We start from the raw sequence: 21,111 nt of genomic DNA, 5'->3' as shown, positions 1-21,111 counted from the left end.
TAAAGGGTGAAGAGATTAACTTGACATTGTTGTGGCACAGGCCCGTTCCTGCGCTGTGCTGTTCTACTTTCTATAAGCGCTATTTCTGCTGGCTCAGAACACTGCAGCTATTGCATGGGTATAAAGGTTGGATTACGTACACCCGCTTGCACAGACCTAGGCATGGATTTCAAACAGTTAGTGTCAGTGACAATAAACCAGATTCTGATTCCAGGAGATTCAATCCCAATTCACCCAGTGGCAATCTAAGTGGATCAGACGAGCCACTTGGTCCGAGCTTTGTTGCAACCCATTGCATGCAAGTCAGTTATCCGGTCATTCTGCTCTCCCACTGGAGAGTTATCCCACATGTCCCTCAGCCAGAAGCTGCTCACCCACATACACACATAATGCACTGTCCACAGTAAAAGTTCTCTCACTGAGTGCCAGCTCATTTTGGCTTCAGTTTTCTGGCTTGCTCAAGATTATTTACACAGGAACTCATTCCAAAAGTTCAACTCCAGTCCCTCTGCATTAATGCGGGTCACGGTTATGTAAATTCTCAAAACAGGCACCATGTGATTATCGTTCAGTTAAAATAAATGCTCATGGTTTGAAAGCCAAACTCTAAGGCATCAAAATTGCATTAAACTGGATCCATGACTGAGAATTGAGGTGCATGATGTGTCAAATTGTACACACGATGCTACAAATTGTAATTAATTAGTCTGTTTATATAAACCCTCAGTAAGATAACTTCATTGGCCAGTTCAAGAGGTTTTTTATGCCTCAGAATACAACAGTCAAGGACACAATGAAGCAATTCAAACTTTCTTACCTTTAAAACCTAAAAGCCCACAGCAATGCAGCAGAGAGATAAGTCTGCACTTATTGAAACTCCATGATTACCCTGGCATTTTGCCTCTTTGGTCTGCTGCTAAAGTTCACCAGCACAAATCTGCTGAGCCAGAATTAATTGAAAATCAGTTTGACTGGGCAAAGTTGAAGGAATTTACACTAGTTTGGATCTATCCGGGTCAGTTCGTGTAGTAATATCAGCAGCAGACATATGAGGTGCTGCACCCTTGCAAAGTGAAAGAAGCTTCTGCCCTGTATCAAGCTGGAAATGCTGCTGTAAATTGTGTTACATGGCTGTGCAACACTGGGTCAGCTGGCAATGGAGTCAAACCCATCACTCTTTCTCATCACGGAAAGCAGTCGGGAGCTGAGCAAAGTAACATGCCCCAAACTCAGACCCACACATTTTCCAGGACATGAAAGCTCTTCCAAATCATCGAATGACTTGTGGTCAGTATATTAATAAGAAATGTGAGGCATCCACAAAGAGCAAAGAGCGCCTTCTTTCTGAAGAACTACCATTGTTTATTGTACTCCGTTAATCAACTGCTTTGTACTGAGCTGCCTGACGACCCTGGTGCACATAGTGCAGCCTTGCCCTCCTGGCTTTAACTTGGCCTCTAATGAACTGAAAATGACACTGTTGACTACAATCATCAACTCAATTATATGCAAGTACCATGTTGCGAAGGCTATGAAAGACTTCTTTTCTTTGGCAGATTGCTAAGCTTTAATTCAAGTACGATCTGATGATACTTTAGATAATTTTGGATGTTGTAAACACCAGCATGTCTCCCTCGAGCAATCCAGACAGTGAAACAGAAGAGAGATACTGCCTAACATCTGATAGGAAGTGGACCTAGTGCGCACAAGAAGTTAATTATGATCAGGCGAACAGTTCTTTCCATCAGGATGGGATTAACCAAGGACACAATCAAGGAGCTCTGACAAATTGAAGTCAAATGGCAGCAAGTGACAGCTCTCCAGTAGTGGGAGTCATACTTCGTCCAAAGGAAGATGGTTGTGGTCACTAGAAGTCAATCAACCCAAGGCCAGGACTGTGTCCTGAGCCCAACCACCCTCACCAATGTCCATCCTTCTATCACGAGCGGAGATGTTTGCTGATGGCTGCACAACGTTTAGTTACACAGCTCTTCAGCAGTTAAAGCGGTCTGTGCTTGCAGACAGGCAGACCAAGGCAACATTCAGGCATGGGTCGCCGAGTGGCAAGTAACATCTGTGCCAGGCAATAACCATTTTCAATCAGAGAGAGTTAGGAAGTCCACCTTTGACATTGATTGGCACTAGCATTGCCAGGTCCCCCTCTCCCACTATCATATGCTGGGGGTCACCTCACTGACCAGTTCCATAAACACTTTGACTGTTAAGGCAGGTCAGAGAGCGGGCATCCTGCGGCAAATGATTATGTCCATAAGACATAGGAGCCGAATTAGGCAATCCTGACCAACGAAACTGCTCCACCATTCCAGCGTGGCTGATTTATTATCTCTCTCAGCCCAGTCATTCTCCTGCCTTCTCCCAGTAACCTCTGATACCCTTACCAATAAAGAACCTAACAATGTCCATTTTAAATCTACTCAGTGACTCGGTCTCCATAGACCTCTGTGGTGATGTGGTGATGGACTACAGTGTTTGTCTATCATAAAGCCTTTAGGATCTGGAAGGCACAAGTGAAGGCCGTGTAGAAAACCTCTAACTTGCCTGGATGAATATAGCTCCAACTCTTAAGAGGTGCAACGCCATCCAGGACAAAGCATGGTCCCTATTCTGACAGCCTTCGTTCCTTCACATACCTTCATTCTGCTATGACAAGCTCCCAGTGCCTGCGGTATGTATCATCATCCAACTACTGTGCAGTGAAGAGGTGCAAACTCAGTGGGTTGAGCAGTTTCCTTCTCGTGCTGCGATTTGGTAATTGCAATAACTCTTTCCAAGCCTTTCACCTCAGACATCAGAGATGAAGAGGCAGCAGCACCTGCCGGCACCACCCAACGTCCCACACATCACCCTGACCTTGAAATAGATTACCAGTCGGTCAGTGTCATTGGGAGTAAATCCTGGAATTCTCTCCTCTTCAGCACCTACACTGACTGAGATTCAGTCAATGTGGCTCACCACCATCATCTCAAGGGCAATTTGGGGTGACCAGTAAATGTTGGCCTTGGCAGTGAGACCCAGATCTATTTCATTTATCCATTGCTAACAGTCCCAAAGTTCAGCTCCCATTCTCGTTTGTATATGGTGGCCACATCATTTTGCATATTTTCCTTACAACACAGGAGTCCATTTGTTCCACTCAGTCCTTGCCAATATCAGAACAATCCCAGCAGTCTATTTGTCCGACTTACCTCCCATCAGTCCACCTTCCCCCTTCGAAGTCCATGTCCCTACCCCCTAACTACACTAGGGGCAACTTACAGTGGCCAGTTAACAGCTTTGGGCTGAGGAAGGGAACTGGAGACCCGTTGTCAGAGGGATAAGGTGTAAAATTCACACAGAAGGTCAGGATTAACTGAGGCAATGTGGAATAGCAACACTGCTGTGTCTGCCTCTCCGCTGCCTTTGGGAGGGTACTGACGGTACAGTATTGGTGTTGGTTTACTATGGTCACATGTACCAGGGTACAGTGGAAAGCTTGCCCAGCACACTGTTTATACAGATTAAATCATCACACAGTGCAGTGAGGTAGAACAAGGTAAAATATCAGCAGCACAGGATAAAATGTCACAGCAGTTCAGGTAAACAACAGGCGCAAGGTCATAATGAGATGGATTGTGAGATTAAGAGTCTGCTTTATCGTACAAGAGATCTGTTCAATAGTCCGATAACAGTGCGATAGAAGCTGTCCTTAAGCCTGATGGTATGTGCTTTTAGGGTTTTGTTTCAGCTGAGGGGGTTTCCATTTTAAACCTACTCTGTTGAAACACTGTTCAGCGAGGAGGAGGAGGTTTTTTTCTCTATGAAGGGATTGAATCTTTCTAATTCTGTCGCCACGGTGCTGGGCACACATACGTTGGTCATCCCTAATTGCCTTTGAGAAGCTGATGGTGAGCCACTTGGATTGAATCTCAGACGGGGAAGGACTTGCAGGACCTAGCACTGCTCTGTACTGCTGCCACAGAATAAACAAATTTCACAACGTATGCGACTCGAGTGATGATAAACCCGATTCTGATATGGGTCTATTGTGGACTGACAGTGGGAAGGGGGCAGGGAGTGGGGAATCATGGTCCGGAAAAGGGGAAAGGGAAGGGGAAGGAGCAGGAAGCACCAGAGAGACATCCTGTAATGAACAATAAACCAATTGTTTAGAGTTATGTGACCTTAACTGGTGCCTCGAGGTTGGATGTGTCTCCATCCGCGTCACCCCCTGCCCCCGGCATTCCTTCTCTGCCACCCATGCCACACACCTCCCACAGTGCCCCAGCCTCACCATTCCCAACATCCTTTGCTCCAGCCAGATTTACAAACTCACTCTCTGCTCCATGTTGACAAATACAGTACTATGAAAAAGCCTTAATATACATATGTGCCTAAGACTTTTGCACGGTACTGTATCTCCAAGTCAGGCTGGTGTGTGTGACATTGGGGAGGGCGTGTAGGGACGGCTACCTTTCTAATAGATCTAATAGGTTTGTATCTACAAGTTACTGAGAGGTTAGACTTAATGATCTGAAATATGGGCAGACTTGGGTTCAGATGTGGTACCGTGAAGGCAGATTCCTGGAAAATCTGTCGGTGTGGCTCAGATGGTCAATTTTTCTTCTCTGAATCAGGAGGTGATGTTTTCACTACTGAGGACATGAAAGGTAGCGTGGAATGACACTCTTTGGCTGACGTGTTAAACCAAGAGCCACTTGGCTCTCTTTGGGAGATGTACCAGGTCTCGTACAATGCTGGGGAAGTCCAAGGAAAATCCCGGACAACATTTTGTTCTTGACCCTACAACCCCGCAACAACTAATCATAGAATCATAGAGAGATACAACACAGAAACAGGCCATTCGGCTCACCCAGTCTGTGTCAACTACCAAATACCCACTGACACTAAAGATACAATAACCTGTTTTATTGTCCCCACACTCCATCAACTAACCATCCCCCTCCATTGGCCCAGTTTCATCACCCGTCACCTCTTTGGAAACAATTTGCATTGATCAATCATCCTGCACGTCTTCAGGAACGGGAGGGAACTGGGCCACTCCGGGTGAATACATGCTATCAAAGGAGAGGGCACAAGATCCTGAAGTCGGAATTGAACCCACGATGCTAGTTCTGTGAGGCACCCGATCCAACAGCAGCACCGCTGCGCCACTGCCACTTCGAAGCTGAAAGTAAATTTATCGTCCAAGTACATATCTGTCACCATACACAACCACGAGATTCATTTTCTTGCGGGCACACTCAGCAACTCCAAGAAACACAATACACACTGAAACACCAGAAACACATTGAAAGACAGCACCCAACAGGACAGACAAACCACCAATGTGCAAAGGACATCAAACTGTGCAAATACAAAATAAAAATAATAATAGAAAATAAATAAGCAATAAATATTAAGAATGTGAGATGAAGAGTCTTTGAAAGTGAGTGAAGTTGAGTGAAGTTATATCCCCACTGATCCAAGAGCCTGATATTTGAGGGTTAATAACTGTTCCTGAGCCTGGTGGTGTGAGTCCTGAAACTCCTGTACCTTCTTCCTGATGGCAGCGACGAGAAGAGAGCATGGCCTGGGTAGTACTTATCTTCATCACATGTTCTTGGGAGCTTGCTGTGCAAATATCGTCAACCACAATTCCTTCAGCACAACTTCAAGGGCACTATTTTTCCTCTTTCAGGTATGAGCATGCATGCTTCTGTCAAGTTGAAAACCAACTGAACTTAAGTGCCTCTTCTCAGAGCTGAGCACTGTTATACAATAGCTTGTGAGATTGAAACACACACATCACCCGGACATATACCACCCACCCAGTGCTGCTCAAAATGAAATGCAGACAAATTCCTGCCTTCATAATGTTGGTTTTTCCAACTTGCTGGAGATACCTTGTTGTGGTTAGCTGCCGGTGACTAGTGGTGTTCCTCAGGGCTCAGTACTGGGACCGCTACTTTTCACATTGTTTGTCAGTGATTTGGATAATGGAATTGATGGCTTTGTGGCAAAGATTGCAGATGATATGATTCAAGTTTACTTGTCACGTGTACAGTACATTGAAACATACAGTGAAATGCATCATTTGTATTAACAACCAATAAACCCAAGGCTGTGCTGGGGGCAGCCCACAGCTGTCACCACACATTCCAGTGCCAACACAGCATGCCCACAATGCTTGGCAGAACAACAAGGAATAAAGGCGCAGCTACACAAGGACAGCAGAAAGAAACCCCATTCCTCCCTCCCACCCACACACATATAGGACAGGCCTACCGCTACAGCCTCCAGCAGACACAGATTTCAGCCCGCAGACATGGGGCTTCCACCTCCCCAGTGGACTTACAGAGATTCTTAGATTTGGCCTCCCCTTCTGGACTTCCGATTTGGCCCTCAAGCCTTGATCCTTGACATTGATCTTTGGATGGGCTCCTGAAAACTAGGCTTCAAAGTCCACTTTCACTAATTCATGAATCCACGGAGCCATTGTACTCATTCCTCCTGCCCACTTGGAACTCCAACTCCACTCGACTTGGAGAACTCCTGTTTACTTTCTGTCAAGTTCAATACCCAACCAGTAATGTCGCAAGTCTGCATTTTCAGGTTTTCAAATGCGGAGCAGAATCTTAGATTGCAACCTGGCCTCTAATTACCCCACAACTCTCCCTAAACGATATTCTGACCTCTAACCACCCTCTCTGTCCCTAGAACTATGTTACGAACTGAAAAAATAATTTAAAAAAATTAAACATTAAAAAATAATTAAACTACAGGCAAAGCATAGGGGTACAGATCATGTGCAAGCAGATGAGATTCGTTCAATTTGTCATCATGGTCAGCAGAGACATGGTGGGTCGAAGGTCCTGTTCTACGTTCAGTTACTTATTGACGTGGGTGGGACAAGGGAGGAGAGGTCAGCTAACTGTTCAGCTTGTTACGTGAGGAAGTGGGTGCACACGCAAGGTCTGAACCTCCACAGAATCTCATTCAAATATCAGCTGCGGCTGATGTGATTAGAGGAGTAATTTCCCATTCCTAGACTGTCCTGCAATCAACTTTGCAAAACGTTCAGGGCTGAGTGGGCGAAGGGGATACCTTCAGCTTCTCACTTTTCTGTTGAGTCGGTCATGGTGCTGCCAATCTCCAGCACCGCTCCAGAATCTCTGATATTCAGGGTCAGTCTGCCCTATTCTGATCCATTCTAGAGAAGAACCACAGGGACATTCCTTTCTTTACCTGACCAAGGATGGAAGTGGTTCCTGCATCACAATTTGGAAGAAGTAATGGGACCCATCTTCTCTCAGCATTAACTGCCTTCTGAACAACCTACAATATTCTGGACAACACACAGACTATGTCAGAATGCAGTTTATTGACAGTGGCTTAGTGTTCAACGCCATCATTCCTACAGTCCTGATCAAAAAGCTACAGAACTTGGTTCTCTGTACCTCCCTCTGCAACTGGATCCTCAACTTCCTAACCGGAATACCACAATCTGTGCGGATTGGAAGGAACATCCCCACCTTGCTGACAATCAACACTGGGGCACCACGGGATGTGTGCTTAGCCACAGCTCTACTCTCTCTACACCCATGACTGTGTAGCTAGGCATAACCCAAACGCCACCTATAACTTTGCAGATGATAAACCATTGTTGGGAGAAACTCAGATGGTGACCTGGTCGCAACATGTTGATTCAGCTTTAAAGAAGGCAAGACAGTGACTATATTTCATTAGCAGTTTGAGGGGATTTGGTTTGTCACCTAAAACACTTGAAAACTTCTACAAATTTACCATGGAGAGCGTTCTGATTGGCGGTATCACCATCTGCTATGGCGGGGGTGGGATGGGGGGGGGGTGCGTGAGGGCTACTGCACAGGATCAAAACAAGTGGCAGAAAGTTGTAAAATTAATCAGCTCCATGATGGAGATTAGACATCTTCGAGGAGTGTTGCCTCAGGGAGGCGGTATCCATCATTAAAGACCCGCACCACCCAGGACACGCCCTCTTTCCACTGATACCTTCAGCAAGAAGATACAGAAGCCTGAAGGCACATAATCAGTGATTCAGGAACAGCTTCTTCCCCTCTGCCATAGAATTCCTAAATGGACACTGAACTCAAAAACACTACTACCTCAAGCAACACACATCAAAGTTGCTGGTGAACGCAGCAGGCCAGGCAGCATCTCTAGGAAGAGGAACAGTCGACGTTTCAGGCCGAGACCCTTCGTCAGGACTAACTGAAGGAAGAGTGAGTAAGAGATTTGAAAGTGGGAGGGGGAGGGGAGATCCAAAATGATAGGAGAAGACAGGAGGGGGAGGGATGGAGCCAAGAGCTGGACAGGTGATTGGCAAAGGGGATATGAGAGGATCATGGGACAGGAGGCCTAGGGAGAAGGAAAAGGGGGAGGGGGGAAAACCTAGAGGATGGGTAAGGGGTATAGTAAGATGGACAGAGGGAGAAAAAGGAGAGTGAGAGAAAGAATGTGTGTATAAAAATAAATAAGAGATGGGGTACGAGGCGGAGGTGGGGCATTAAAACGTCGACTGTCCCTCTTCCTAGAGATGCTGCCTGGCCTGCTGCGTTCACCAGCAACTTTGATGTGCGTTGCTTGAATTTCCAGCATCTGCAGAATTCCTGGTGTTTGTGTTTTTAAAAACACTACTACCTCACTACATTTTGATTAGTTTCTGTTTTGCACTTACTTATTTTAACTTAACTATTTTATATACAAACAAATAATGTTCCATTGTTTTCTATATTCATCATGTATTGCTACTGCAAAGTTAACAAATTTCACAACAATGAGTATTAATATTAAATCTGATTCTGACATTCCTCAGGGAAAAAATAATCCTATTATCTTCCCAATCAATATGTGATTCCAGTAGTATGATTATGAAGATGTGGGTTCCTGTCTAAATTCAATACCGGCTCAATGTGAACAGCTGCTCTTTTTTTTCTATGGGTGAGGAGGTCGGGGATTGTTACTGTCGCTGTTTGTTTTCTGCAGCTAAGGGGGTTGGGGACTGTTATTGTCACTGTTTTTTTCTGCGGGTTGGGATGGGGGATTTTGGAGTCGGCGAGTTCTATTTCTTTTCTTTTTCATGCTGGTGGTGGGAGTTGATGTCTTTCCGTGGTCTCCATGATTCAGCTCCCATGGTCTTTCTGTATTTTATGGCTATCTGGAGAAGACGAATATCAGAGTTGTATTGTACATGCATACTTTGACAACAAAGTGAAGCTTTGAACCTTTGAACCTTTGGAGTAACTTGTCGATGTAAGATATGGGACCCTGTAAAGGTTTAGGGTAGAGAGCATCACAACAGTTAGGCTGGGATTGGAACACATTTTAAAATAGTGTTGAGGGGTAGCCAATGTAAGGTTTGTAGGATCCTGGACCACAGAATTGAATAACTGAGATAACAGCAACTTCTCACTCAATGTCAGCCAGACCAAGGAGCAGATCATTAACTTCCAGAGATCATTCCAGAGGAAACTGGAAGTCCATGAGCCAGTCCTCATCAGGGATCAGAGGTGAAGAGAGTTAGCAATTTCAAATTCCTTGGTGTTATTGTTTCAGAGCACCTGTCCTGGGCCCAGCATGTGAGTGCAATTATGAAGAAAGCATGGCAACACTTCTACGTCCTTTCTTTATTTATGATCAAAAGAGAAGAATTTCAAAGTTGGATACTTTGGTAATAAATGAACTTTTGAAGTTTGCAGAGATTCAGCATGCCATCTGAAACTTTGACAAAGTTCTATAGATATGTGGTGGAGAATTTATTGACTGGTTGCATGATGCCCTGGCAAGGTGAAAACAATGCCCTTGAATGGAAAATCTTACAGAAAGTAGTGGACATGGCTCAGTTCCTCTCCATCACGGAGCTTATCTACATAATGCAGTGTCACAGGAAAGCAACATCCATCATCAAGGACTTCCACTACAAGGGCCATCAGGAAGAAGTTATTTGAACCACAGGACACACGCCAGCAGATTCAGGTCCAGTCATTACCTCTCAACCATCAGGCTCTTGAGCTGGTGGGGATGGTTTTACCTAACTTCCCTCAGCCTCCCTTGCCCTATCACTAGAACCTATAGACTCATTTTCAAGGACTTTTTATTTCATGTTTTCGATATTTATTGCTTATTTATTTAATATTATTATTTCTTCATTTTTCTTTGGTATTTGAACAGTTTGTTGCCTTTTGCACGTTGGTTGTTTGTCTATCCTGCTGGAGTGATCTTTCGTTGACTTATTATGTTTCAGGCATTTACTGAATATGCACACAAGGAAACGAATCACAGGACTGTACATGGTGACATGTATATACTTCAATAATAAACCTACTTTGAACTTTGAACATGTGTTGTGAGGTTATTCTTACCCCAAAGAAATCTTCCATTGTAATTATATTTTTATCAATGGCTGCCAGTGGAGGACAATTCTAAATAGCAATAATAAAGCTGCACATGAATTCAGGGGCTGAACTGTCTGTCTCCTTGTTTGAACACATTGAATGGTGTCATTATAAACATTAATGATGAGGATAAACAAAGGCTAATCTTGGGAGTAAGGTTTGTTTGTTCTTTGTATTGTGTCACACATTTGCTACTTCAGATTCTTTCAGTAGTCAGTAAGGCAAGCATTGACTATGCGGAATGGCTGGGACAAATATAGCGTGCAGTAAGAATGTGCTGGTTCCAGCCAGGCAAGGAGGGAGACACTTGAAGGCACTTGAAGCTAAAGTGATTGAGCAGTTGAGTGGCTGGTGCACCCCCAGTCCTGCTGTGTGCAGTGCAAGGTTAACCGCCAGAATCAGCTTCCTGCTGAAACCGCTGTCACTGATTCAGGCAGAACGTCTGAACGGTAATGTAGGAAAGGCAGATGAACTCAGGGCGTGGATCAACACTCGGAATTGTGATATTGTGACCATTAGTGAGGCTTGGTTGTAAGATTCTGAGGTTCCATTGTTTTAGATGTGGCAGAGCTGGAGAGATTAAAGGGAGAGGGTGGTGTTACTAGTCAGAGAAAACGTCACAGCAGAGCTCAGTCAAGACAGACTGGAGAACTCATCTAGTGAGGCTTTATGGGTGGAAATAAGAAATAAGAAAGGTATGACCACATGAATGGGGCTATATTATAGACCACCAACAGTCTGTGGGATTTAGAGGACCAAATCTGTAGCAACATCACAAGACTGTTGCAAAAAACATAAGGTTATTATAGTAGGCGATTTTGACTTTCCACATACTCACTGGGACTCCTGTACTGTAAAAGGAGTAGGTGGGGTAGAACTTGTCGAATGTATTCTGGAAAGTTTCCTTAATCAGTGCATGGATTTTTGGATTGCAAAAACAAGTGGGGTAGCTTTGGAAAGTATGACAATTAAAGAAGAGGAAGTACTGACACTATTAAGGAATATAAAAGTGGATAAGTCTCCGGGTCCAGACAAGATATTCCCTAGGACTTTGAGGGAACTTAGTGCAGAAATAACAGGGGCTCTGACAGAAATATTTCAAATGTCATTAGAAACGAGAATGGTGCCGGAGGATTGGTGTATTGCTCATGTGGTTCCATTGTTTAAAAAGGGTTTTAAGAGTAAACCTGGCAATTATCGGTCTGTGAGTTTGACATCAGTGGTGGGTAAATTGATGGAAGGTATTCTTAGAGATGGTATATATAATTATCTGGATAGACAGGGTCTGATTAGGAACAGTCAACATGGATTTGTGCGTGGAAGGTCATGTTTGACAAATCTTATTGAATTTTTTATTGAGGTTACTAAGAAAGTTGACGAGGGTAAAATGGTGGATGTTGTCTATATGGACTTCAGTAAGGCCTTTGACAAGGTTCCATACGGAAGGTTTGTTAGGAAGGTTCAATCATTCGGCATTAATATGGAAGTAGTAAAATGGATTCAGCAGTGGCTGGATGGGAGACGCCAGAGAGTAGTGCTGGATAACTGTGTGTCAGATTGGAGGACAGTTTGTAGCGGTGTGCCTCAGGGATCTGTAGTGGGTCCAATGTTGTTTGTCATATATATTAATGATCTGGATGATGGGGTGGTAAATTGGATTAGTAAGTATGCAGATGATACTAAGATAGGTGGTGTTGTGGATGATGAGGTAGGTTTTCAAAACTTGCAGAGAGACTTAGGACAGTTAGAAGAGTGGGCTGAAAGATGGTAGATGGAATTTAATGCTGAAAAATGTGAGGTGCTACATTTTAGTAGAACTAATCAAAATAGGACATACATGGTAAATGGTAGGGAATTAAAGAATGCTCTAGAACAGAGGGATCTAGGAATAATGGTGCATGGTTCCCTGAAGATGGAACCTCATGTGGATAGGGTGGTGAAGAAAGCTTTTGGTTTGCTGGCCTTTATTGATCAGAGCATTGAGTATAGGAGTTGGGATGTAATGTTGAATTTGTATAAGGCATTGGTAAGGCCAAATCTGGAGTATTGTGTGCAGTTCTGGTCACTGAATTATAGGAAGGATGTCAATATAATTGAGAGAGTACAGAGGAGGTTTACTAAAATGTTGCCTGGGTTTCATCTCCTAAGTTACAGAGAAAGGTTGAACAAGTTAGGTCTTTATTCTTTGGAGCGTAGAAGGTTGAGGGGAGACTTGATAGAGGTGTTTAAAATTATGAGGGGGATTGATAGAGTTGACATGGTTAGACCTTTTCCATTGAGAGTGAGGAAGATTCAAACAAGAGGGCATGGGTTGAGAATTAGAGGACAAAAGGTTAGGGGTAACATGAGGGGGAACTTCTTTACTCAGAGAGTGGTAGCTGTGTGGAATGAGCTTCCAGCAGAAGTGGTTGAGGCAGGTTCTATGTTGTCGTTTAAAGTTAAATTGGATAGATATATGGACAGGAAAGGAATGGAGGGTTATAGGCTGAGTGCAGGTCAGTGGGAATAGGATAGGATAAGAGTTCGGCACGGACTAGAAGGGCCGAAATGGCCTGTTTCCGTGCTGTAATTGTTATATGGTTATGGTTATATGGTTATATATGGAGGTCCCAATGAGAAAGTTTGTGATACTTGGTCCCTTGTTAGGAATGCGACATGAGAGGTGACAGAGTTTGTGTGGGGGAATGCTCTGCATCTAGTTATCATAATGCCATCAGTTTCAAAGCAAGTATGGAAAGAGATAGGTCAGGTCTGTGAATTGAGATTCCAAATTAGAGAAAGGCCAATTTGATGGTATCAGAAAGGATCTGGCAAGTGTGAATTGAGACAGGCTGTTTTCTGGCAAAGGTGTACTTGGTAAGAAGGAGGCCTTCAAAAGTGAAATTTTAAGAGTGGAACGCTTGTATGTCCCTGTCAGAATAAAAAGTAGTGATAGCCTGTGTAAGGAATCTTGGTTTTCATGAGATATTGAAAAAAAGAGGTGCTTAGCATAGGTTATTGGAAGATATGGATCCAGTCTCTCAGTAACTGTCCCGCAATTGATGTCAGGCTCACCGGCCTATAATTTCCTGGTTTATTATTACAGCCTTTCTTAAACAGCGGACCAGCATCAGCTGTCTTCCAATCCTCCTGTACTTCACCTGTCGCTAAGGATGATTTAAATATCGCTGCTACTATTTGGATAGACACGGACTGATTATGGAAAGTCAGCATAGCTTCGTGTGTGGTGGGTCTTGTCTATCCAATTTTAACAGAGTTTTTTGAGGAAGTTACCAGGAAAGTTGATGAAGACAAGGCAGTGGATGTTATTTACACAGACTTTAGTAAGGCATTTGACAAGATGCTGCATGAGAGTTTGGTCAAGAAGGTTCAGACTCTCAGCATTCAAGATGAGGTAGTAAATTGGATTAGATATTGGCTTTGTGGGAGAAGCCAGAGAGGAGTAGTAGATGGTTGCCTTTCTGTCTGGAGACCTGTGACTAGAGAAGTGTTGCTGGAATCAGTGCTGGGCCTGTCGTTGTTTATCATCTTTATCAATGATCTGGATGATTATGTGGTCAACTGGATCAACAGATTTCTGAATGACAGTAAGACTAGGGTGTAGTGGACAGCAAAGAAGACTATCAGAGCTTGCAGCGGAATCTGGACCAGCTGGAAAAAGGGGCTAGAAAGTAGCAGATGGATCTTAATGCAGCCATGTGCAAGGTGTTGCACTTCGGTGAGACCAACCAAGGTAGGTCTCACACAGTGAATATAGGGCACTGAGGAATGTGGTACGACAAAGGGATATGGGAATACAGGTCCATAATCCATTGAAAGTAGCGTCACTAATAGACAGGATCATAAAGAAAGCTTTTGGCACATTGATCTTCATAAATCAAGGTACTGAGTACAGGAAATGGGATGTTTGTTGAAGACAGCTTGTCATGTTGAAGTTATATGACATTGGTGAGGCTTAATTCACAGTATCGTGTGCAGTTCCGGTCACCTATCCTACAGGAAAGATAGATGTAAATAAGGTTGAAAGAGTACAAGGATGTTGCTGGGGCTGGAGGATCTGAGTTATAAGGAAAAATTGAATAGGTTAGGACTTTATTCCTTGGATTGTAGAAGAATTAGGGAAGATTGAGGGGAGAGCTCTGCCAAATTATGAGGGTATAAATAGGGTAAATGCAAAGAGGCAAACAACAGGAATTCTGCAGATGCTGGAAACTCAAGCAACACACATCAAAGTTGCTGGTGAACACAGCAGGCCAGGCAGCATCTCTAGGAAGAGGTACAGTTGACGTTTCAGGCCGAGACCCTTCGGCAGGACTGCCGAAGGGTCTCGGCTTAAAACGTCGACTGTACCTCTTCCTAGAGATGCTGCCTGGCCTGCTATGTTCACCAGCAACTTTGATGTGTGTTAAATGCAAAGAGGCTATTTTGAAGTCCCCATCAATTATTCGACATGCAGCAGGGTGAGCAGTTCGTTGTTTGGTGATGGTAGCATTCGATATCTCAATTAACATCGCCTTTTGGTGATATGTTGTGGTCCTTGGAGTTTAGAAGAATGAGGGGGAGATCTTACTGAAACCTACTGAATATTGAAAGGCCTAACTAGAGTGGACATGGAGATGGTGCTTCCGATAGTGGGCGAGGCTAGAGCCAGAGAGCACAGCCTCAAAATAGAAGGACATTGATTTAGAACAGAGATGAGGGGGAATTTCTTTCACCAGGGAGTGGTGAATCTGTGAATTCATTGCCATATATGGCTGTGGAGACTAGGTCATTGGTATATTTAAAGCAGAGATCGGTAGGTTCATAATTAGTAAGGGCATCAAAGGTTACAGGCAGAAAACAGAATGGGATTGAGAGGGATAATATATCAGCCATGATTGAAAGGTGGAGTAGACTAGATGGGCTGAATGGCCTAATTCTGCTCCTATGTCTTATCGTCTTATGTGTAGTTTCAACCTGAAACATCAACAATTCTTCCCATCACCCCAACCCCACAGATGCTGCCCAACCCATTGAGTCTTTCCAGCAGATTGTTTACTGTTTCAGTATCATGTGTCTCCTCTGAAATTGCTGACTTCCACACAAGGACCGGAATTAATCAAACTTGCACAGTCCTATCCATCAACCTCAAACACCTTAGCATTAAAGGCAGTTGAGACAATGAAAGGAGAAAGGAAGTGAAGTTACAGCAAACATTGATGTTACTTATTTCCCTGCTGGAACACCCAACAGAGCCCGTAATCTGTATTTGACGAGGTTGAATATTTCCTGAACGTGGTTTCCTCTCCTATTGTAACCAACGTGAAAGAGGACATCTCTAAATGAAATATTAACAGCTGCCTGTGGTACTCCAGCACAAGGTAAACTATGTCCTAAACAATGAGTAAGGGAGCTGCCAGACACATGGCAGTCAACGCTGCGCCTTTGACTGTATTTATTGAAGGTTTTCATCTAGATGGAAGAGATCCAATGACATGTGTGGTTGAGTGTACCTTACTGCCCCAACTTGTAATTGTATTATTATCAATGCTCTCCAGTGAATGGGTGAACATAAAATAATAGTGTCTCACCTACAGCTGCATATGGACTTTACTGCTGAATTGTGAATGCTGCTTCTACTTGAAGCTTTGATATATTGAGTGGTGCTGTAATGATAGCCATTCACAAGATCGTTTTCTCCATCATTTCCCACAGAGAATAACAGTCATGAAGGAAGTGTGTTGTGAAAGGGAGACAGGGAGGAGTCTCGGAATGAGAGAGTTGATTTTGGGCAAGTCTGGGATTGGATGTGGAAATGACTTGGCTGGGGCTTTGATTAGAGATGTCTTTAGGGTGGAACGTGGGAGGATACTGGAGCAGGAGATTGAGGGAGGTCTTGTGCGGTATGAAGACAGTGGCAAGGAATTAAGTTGTACCGTGAGTGGGCTGATTAACAATGATAAGCTAAAGGAGAAAATGTGAAAGCGGAGGACATCTTGGACTATCCAACACACTGCACTCAGATAGGATAACGCCAAATTAGCCTTCACTGTTAGTTCTAATATTTGTAATGGGCGGAGTAAAATTTTGAAGGTGTCCTCAAAATGAGCACTGTCCACTCTCTGATGTCATGGTGTGAGCCTAGCTCATGTTCAGGAGGCCTGGATGGATCACCAGAATGGGTGTGACTGACACACAATGCCATCGGGATTTGAAACAGAATTCTTTTATGGTTAGACCCTGATATTTTGGTATCCAGCTGTTTCAACGTAGCACTGGTGTGGCATTTGGCTCACTCATTAGTCCCAGGGTCTAGAGTGTGGGTCATGTTCTGGTCTCTTGGAGCTGGTGTGACAGTACCAGCTCTCATTTCCCTCCCTGTAAACTCACTGGGTTCACTGGAAAATTGCAACACCACCGCGTAGTATTATTAAAAGTGACATAATCATGTGCTGGGGATTAACAGGAGTAATGTAGATTGGAAAATTTGCTTGTCTGTCACTCTCAAAGTCCCAAGGGTGCTGAACTATCAGCATTTTACAGTACTGAGTGTGTGAAATCTTGCAATAACACTTTCAGGCAAGGAATTCTTGAAGCCCTGTGGCTTTCTCTTTAACGGAGGGGGATTCTCTTCATGGTAAGGGGCAGAAAGTGACTTCCCCCTGAGCTAAGCAGAAACTTAGAGAGGAAGCACCTTCACAGGAAACACGGAGCCAGGTCAACCAGGGTTAAACAGCAGATGCCCTGATAGGAAGACCCGTCCTGCACTCCCAGTTTCACAGTGTGCTAATGACAGCATCAGCTCAGGCAAACTCTTCGGGTTGTCTGTGAGCAGTGGGAGGAGGTGAGAATGTGTCAGGGTCTGGTCAGGGATATTATGGGATGGATTTAGCCTCCTAGTGCTTCTTGGGGCGAGGCGTTGGCTGTGCCTGTAATACGGAAATTTTGATCGTGTCTCACTCGTGCTCCTTGCAGCTCACGGGAAGGGAGTGCAGTAAATCGCATGTGGAACCAACATCTCACCAGCCAGACATTAACCCTGAACCTCGGGCTGCTTGATAGAGCAGTGTTGGAATCTGGGGCAGAAATTCAATGGAATTAAACTTCCCAAAAGTTGATTATTCTGCACAGTAGATTTTCTAAGCCAATGCTATTTGCATGGTTAGTGGGCACTCTGAAAAATATTCCATGTAAAGTCCCCACTGCCCCTGGTGACTGTAACAGCAAGAAACACACCGGTGTGTTTCAATGGGTATTTGAAATGTCCATGTGGACTCAGTAGGACAAAGAGCCTGTAGAACTGTGACACGTGAATTAGACAACTCAGCTCTCAACCTGCTCCCCATTCATCAGGACCATGACTGATCTCACTGATTCTCAGGAACGTTTCTCCCATTTATTTTTCAATTACCCAACTAACTCGATCTTAAAAAATGTCTAAAGTGTCTGACTCCACTTCCCTTTGAGGAAGATTATACCAAATACTCCTGATCATCTGAGAGGAAACATTTCACCTTATCTCTGACTAATGCCAAATCGGATGCTTTCGAAAGGTTTAACCTCTTTGGTAAGTTGCCACTGGTTTAGTAGAATCCCCCTCCAGCCTCGCTGTTGTTAATGCCAAGGACATCCAACTCTCATTGATGACGAGAGTGCTCAACCTCTGACTGTGACACAGGGCTACACCGATACAGCTCGCTCACTCTCAAAGCTCTCAGCTGCTCCCTCACTTCCAAAGCTCTCAGCTGCTCCCTCTTCCATCCTAGGCTTCACTGACTCCCCACCAGCCTGACATTACATCCCTGATTTAAGAACAGTAAAAAAACGCTATAAATATTAGATTTTTTTAGATTATGAAGACACGCAGCCCTCTCTTATTGTCATTTAGTAATGCATGCATTAAGAAATGATACAATATTTCCTCCAGTGTGATATCACAAAACACAGGACAGACCAAGACTGAAATAACTAACAAAACCACATAATTATAGCATATAGTTGCAACAGTGCAACAATACCATAACTTGATGAAGAACAGACCATGAGCACAGTAAAAAGTTCAAAGTCTCTCAAATGTCCCACATCTCACGCAGATGGGAGAAGGAAGAAAAACTCTCCCTGCCATGCTGACCACAGTCCGACTCCGAGTCGTCCGAAAACTTCGAGCCTCCAATCAGCTCTCCGACACCGAGTACTGAGCACCATCTCTATCCAAACGATTCATCCTTAATCTCAGTTGCCAACAGCAGGCAAAGCCGTGGATTTGAGGCCTTCCTTCCGGAAGATTCTCGATCGCGCAGTAACGACAGCAGTGAACTTGCGTTTCAGAAATTTCTCCAGATGTTCCTCTGTGCTTTCATGTCTGTCTCCATCAAATCAGAGTTGTCCATGGCCCCTATTTAACGGATACGATATCATTTTCACCAGAGGGCTGTGCACGCGTGACACGCTGCTATCTCCTCCTCCCGCCTTAAATATTAAGCGGGTCAGACTGCAACTGTGAAAACAGTTCTGATGAGGGGTCTTCAGCCTATTTCTCACACCTCCCCTAAAATTTCTTCAAACCACCTAAAAGTATGTCCTCTTGTATTAGCCATTGTAGCTCTGGGACAATGGCACTGGCTGTCCACTCTATCAATGCCTCATCACCTTATGCATCTCTATCAAGTTGCCTCTCATCCTCCTTTGCTCCAAAGAGAAATGCTTTAGCTCACTCCACCTCTCCTCATAAGACATGCTTTCTAATCCAGACAGCATCCTGGTAAATCTCCTCTGCACCCTCTCTAAAGCTGCCACATCCTTCCTATAATGAGTCAAAGAACTGAACACAATACTCCAATTGAGGTCTAACCAGAGTTTTATGTTACCTCAAGGATCTTGAACTCAATCTCCTGACTAATGAAGGCCAACACACCACGTCTTCTTAACAACTCTATCAATTTGTGCAGCCACTTTGAGGGATCTATGGATTTGGGCCAAGATCCCTCTGTTCTTCCACACTGCTAATAATCCTGCCATTAACTCTGTACTCTGCCTTCAAGTTTGATATTCCACGCACGCCTACTTTATCAATGTATCTTATAATTTTATAAACCTTTTCTGTACCTTCTCTCGAGTCCCCACATTCTTCCTGTAACAGGGTGAGCAGAAATGCATGCAATACTCCATGCACTGCCTAACACAGATGCAACATGTCTTCCTGACTCTTATAGTCTATGATCCAACCAATGAAGGCAAACATGCCATCTGCCTCCTTCAAGATTCAAGAACATTAATCACCAAAGAATGAAAAAGCATTGAGATTTGCTTGCTCAAAGGTAGCCACAAAGCAAGAAAGCTGAAAAGAACCTAATTTATAGAAAACAAAGACTAATACTCAATGTGCATGAGAAAGAAAAAAATACACATTATGCAGATGATTGAAGTAAACAACAGTACTGTATTCCGAACCAAAAATGGATTCTCATATCTGAACCCCAGGGCAGCCTGAAGTAGGCCCAAGGTCTCGCTTATCAGTTCACCATATTAGCAGGAATGGAGCACAGCAGTCTTCATAGCCTCAGCACCAGGGAGGTGACCATCGCGGAGAATGAGCAAAAGCGTCTCTCGTCCTGACTGACTCCCTGTCTTCTCAGTCCATCTGGGCCAGCAGTTAAACTGACCCAACAATGGGAAAGTGAAAGGCTCCAGACCCCTGGACAGAGGAATGAACGTCACGGAGAGCAAGCAAATTTGGCTCTCGCCTCCGATATGGGCTGATTATTCTATCTGCTTGTGTGACCACTTTCAGGGAGCTATGAACTTGGATCTGATATCTTAACATATAATCTGTAAAGAAGACTTGGGTAACACACACAAAATACTAGAGGAACTCAGCAGGTCAGGCAGCATCTATGGAGAGGAATAAATAGTCAATCGTATAGGCATCCGTTAGTCTCGTGAGACCATGGATTTGCGCCTTGGAAGGTTTCCAGGGCACAGGCCTAGGCAACATTGTATGGAAGACCGGCAGTTGCCCATGCTGCAAGTCTTCCCTCTCCACGCCACCGATGTTGTCCAAGGGAAGGGCACTAGGGCTGATACAGCTTGGCACCAGTGTCATCACAGAGCAAAGCGTGGTTAAGTGGCTTGTTCAAGGACACAACATGCTGCCTCAGCTGAGGCTCAAACTAGTGACCTTCAGATCACTAGATCGATGCCTTAACCACTTGGCCACGCGCCAACACAAAATTATTTTGGGCTAAGACCCTTCATCAGGGTTTGGGTAACTATGGAACTGAAATCAAACTAAGACAGAGATAGAAAGTGGGTAGAAAAGAAGACATCTTTATTTATTAGCCAAAAGGATATACATAGCTGTGTGTGAGCAATTGTTTGTGTGGGCTGTGTGCAAGTAGATGGTTAGTATGGGATGTGTGCGTGTAAGCAGGAGTTTGATGTGTGTTTGCTGAGTGTTCATAAGAGATCCTTGAGAGATTAAAATAAAAGTTCGACTGACCATTAAGTAAATGCTGCACATTTTTATTCTGAGGGATGTTCATAATTAAACATTCATTATTGCCATATAATTCTAAATTATCTGGACTTCATTGGTAATAATTCAGGAACCACTTTATCAGCTACGTTTTATGAATTGGAGAACCAGATACCAGGATCACATCACAAGGACGGCAATGAAGTCAGAATCAATGAGAAAGTA

At 44.0% G+C, this 21,111-nt stretch overlaps 1 protein-coding gene across 2 annotated transcripts in view; it reads right to left on the bottom strand.

The window, feature by feature from the left end:
- The window catches only part of palm1a (paralemmin 1a), a 277,402-nt gene that overhangs the window by 209,227 nt on the left and 47,064 nt on the right, over nucleotides 1-21,111 (bottom strand). Inside the window, exon 1 of one of the 2 annotated variants that reach the window (XM_072244278.1) lies at nucleotides 818-856. The exons of the other annotated variant lie outside the window; for it this stretch is intronic. The gene's annotated coding sequence lies outside the window, so the exon portion shown is untranslated. Of the gene's footprint in view, nucleotides 1-817; nucleotides 857-21,111 lie in introns of those variants that run through there. 2 annotated transcript variants of the gene reach the window in all.

Source organism: Mobula birostris, chromosome 26, assembly GCF_030028105.1.
Source record: "Mobula birostris isolate sMobBir1 chromosome 26, sMobBir1.hap1, whole genome shotgun sequence".
NCBI classification, from domain to species: Eukaryota; Metazoa; Chordata; class Chondrichthyes; order Myliobatiformes; family Myliobatidae; genus Mobula; species Mobula birostris.
Note: the sequence above shows the minus strand (reverse complement) of the source record. Positions and strands in the feature narration are given on the sequence as shown.